The sequence below is a fragment of the Panthera pardus genome, unplaced genomic scaffold (genome assembly GCF_024362965.1).
Source record: "Panthera pardus isolate Hobbes unplaced genomic scaffold, ASM2436296v1 HiC_scaffold_7, whole genome shotgun sequence".
NCBI lineage: Eukaryota > Metazoa > Chordata > Mammalia > Carnivora > Felidae > Panthera > Panthera pardus.
The window spans coordinates 45855350-45858757 of record NW_026527002.1 but is presented as its reverse complement, the minus strand read 5'-3'; the positions used below and the strand labels follow the sequence as shown (position 1 = coordinate 45858757).

The 3408-nt window shown below is 43.7% G+C and overlaps 1 long non-coding RNA gene across 1 annotated transcript; it reads right to left on the bottom strand.

The window, feature by feature from the left end:
* Nucleotides 1-3408, bottom strand: LOC109278088 (uncharacterized). The gene is made up of 2 exons (XR_002085493.2): nt 3215-3408; nt 1-169 (listed from the first exon to the last, which is right to left on the bottom strand). It is a non-coding gene; the product is annotated as an uncharacterized LOC109278088 (long non-coding RNA).

Genomic DNA, 3408 nt, shown 5'->3' with positions numbered 1-3408 from the left:
TTAAGCATGTAAAGTGCATTCTGTTTAATCCATATACAGACCAGAAGGAGGCCACATACATAGGTCTAAGCTTCCTCATGGCCAAGAGAAATACTGTCAGTTCCATTAGGTATCCAGAAGACAAAACAAATGGGGATAATAAACAGGGGAAACACAGCTATTCCAGGTGCTAAACCCCAAAAAAAAACATTCTTCAGATACAGAGAGAGTAAATATAGCAACAATTTTCACGGTGCTTTCTTATAAATCCCTTAATGTAAGTCCAAAGTATTACACCAAAGTAAATTCATTAAGGAAATCTGAGAAGAAGGAACCATGCCATTGAATTGGTGGCTGGGAGAGTAGGAAGGGGGTGGTCTAGGCACAATCCAAGGGCTAAAGCATTGCAACTGTTGGTCTTGACATGAGGCTCGTTATCAGGATGACGACAATTTGTTTAAGCCAGGACTCTTTGAGAGTGAAAGGGGTACCATTAATAATTAAGCCTCCACAACAGGTATAAGCCAGGGATCTCCTGAGCAAACTGGGACGTATGGTCATTCTAAGTCCTTGCTCATCACCCACTGATATCCTGCTTCTAGTGCAACACATCACTTTGGACCTAGTCAGCCAAACGTACCCTGTCCAACATAGAGTCTAACCAGCTCTAGTTATAAGGGGTTCTGGGGGTTTCTAGCCCAGGTCACCAGCTCAGAGTAGGGTAACTCATGAATCAGTCAAATAGGGAAGGTAATTAAGAAAGACTGGAATAAACAATGGGTAATGGTGGCCTGAGGCTCCAGTCTCTACCAAGAGAAGGTTAAAGGAGATACCATTTCTGATAATGGGTGGGAGGGAGAATGAACCAGATTATAGACAACTGGATGGGTCCCCTGAAGAGGAATGAGATACCCTCCCTCCTAAGGAGCCTAATGAGAGATCTTGTGAAAGAAAACTGCTTGAAGCTGGGATATTGTCATAATGGCTGAAGCACTTAAGCTGTAGTTCTCAAACATGTAGTATGAATTACCCGGAGAGCTTGTTAAAAACTAGATTCCAGGACTACCATCTCACAGATAATGATTCTGTAAGTCTGAGATAGAACCCAGGAATTTATCTTAACAGGTGCTCCATGTGATTCTAGCAATGATGGTTCTAGCCTACACTTTGAGAAATACCACCCTAAAGGCTGATTCATAGCCCTTCAGGGAGTCTAATCTCTCCACAAGAAAGAGTGGCTTGGGCTGGCTTTGGGGAGTATATGGTGCCATTTCCGTGTGGAAGGTGGTGAGCGAGAGATGGGACAGGAGGAACTGGTGGATCAGAGCAACTCAGCTTTCAGCCACCTGAAGGATTTTTCCCCTGAGGGTCCTAGGTCCTCAATTTGGAAGAGAAAAGTGCTTTCCTCTCCAGATTCCCTCTATGGTCCTAACAATGAAGAGAACCCCCCAAGCAGGGACACAGATGACCCCACTTTTAAAATCCTAGCTGGATTAATTCCCACTCTAGCCGGCTTCCCTTTACCTTGTAATAGCAGCTAACGTTTACTGATGATTTACTACATGCCAAGCTTAAGTGCCGTATCTACATTTACTCATTTAGTTCTGAGAACAACCCAATGGGGTAGGTACTATTTTCCCCCTATTTCATGATGGGTCATGTTGAGGAGGGCTACTATGAAGTGCATCCATGTGTGATCTATGACCACAGTGTGGTCTATGTCAGTGACACCCCTTGTGGTACACCCCAGTGTATACACTGGGCCCAACACTGTGGGTCATAGGAGTTCAGTAACTTTCCCAAGGTCCCACAGCTAGAACCCAAGTTCTGAAGCCTCACACATGAGAAAAAGGAGGGACTTGCATAAGAAGAAATTTCTGACCTTGCCAGAAAGGGAATTGAACAAACTGGAGATCAATACACTTATTCACATAGGGACAGGTAAAAGTGAGAAGTCAGGAAGTAGCACATTCCAGTGAATCAACTGTGGCAACCAAGAATCTCCCAAGTCTATCTGGATGAGGTCCCAAGCCTGCCTCCCCAAGCCATATTAAATGACGGTGGAGAATAAAGCCCCCAAGATCCCGTTTCTGGTTGCATTTTTTTTTCCCCAGCAGAACCTTCAAGCCAACTTTCTTGCCTCCAATGTCCTGTCCTATAACATGTTGTTTCTATTATACCTTTGGTCCTTGTATTAGAGTGATTTTCTATGTGTCTGTTTCCTTGTCAAGTTTACAAGCTTCTTGAAGGCAAGGACAATGCATTACCACATTTGTGTCTCCCAATGACCAGAGAAAACCTCCTTGCTCTCTGTCTTATGTATTGGGCATTAAGTTACCTGCCTTCAAAGTTTAGTGGGAAAGACCTACAAATAAGGATGAAGCACTTTACATAGAAAATTATGGAGGTAAGCACAGGGTTGCTATGGAGCCATAAAGGTGGGCCTGACGTAGCCTGTAAGGACCAGCAAAAGTTGCTACATTGAGCCAGGAAGGGAAGGAGAGGGGAGAGGGCATTCTAGGTATAGTAGACAGCACGTGCAAAGAAAAGTAAATGCTCATGTGTAACAGAGAGGGAGGAAAGAAGAAGGAGGAGAGAAGTGGAGGAAGGAGAAAGGATTTATGGTACCCTAAGTAGTTTAATGTGGATGAAAATTTCACTTTGACTGTGACACCAATGGAGGGCGCTATGGTTGGGGTAGAAAAAGAATATGAATTCTAGAGTCAGACTAACTTGCCTGCATGGTCCAAATCCCAGTTCTGCCGCTTACCAGCTATGTAACTTTGAGCAAATTACTTACCCTCAAGCCTCAGATACTAATTTGTTAATGGGATAAGAATAGCACCTATCTTTTGGGGCGCCTAGGTGGCTCAGTCCATTAAGTATCTGACTTCAGCTCAAGTCACTGTCTCCTGACTGGTGAGTTTGAGCCCTGTGTCAGGCTCTGTGCTGACAGCTCAGAGCCTGGAGCCTGCTTCAGATTCTGTCTCTGTCTCTCTGTGCCCCTCCCCTGTTCTCTCTGTCTCTCAAATATAAATAAACATTAAAAAAAATTTTTTGTAAAAAGAAAGCACCTATCTTTTGGGACTCTTATGATTATTAAATGGCTGAATACTTATAAACCACTTAGAACAATGCCTGTCAGGTAACATGTATTCAGTAAAAAGCAGCTGTTATTGTAACCCTGTTCTCTTCCTCTCGTCCCTGCTTTCACTCCATTCTAAGCAAGTCTTACCAATTCTGCCTCTAAACAAATACTGGAACCATCCTCTTTCGTCTCCACCTTGGTTCAAAGAACTATGATTTCTTTTCTAGATTCTTGAAGTAGCCTCCTAATTGGTCTCCCTGCTTCCAGTCTTGCTCTGCCACAATGTGGTCCCCAGAGCAACCAGAATGATCCTTTTCAGAGGTAAATCAGGTGTCTCTCCA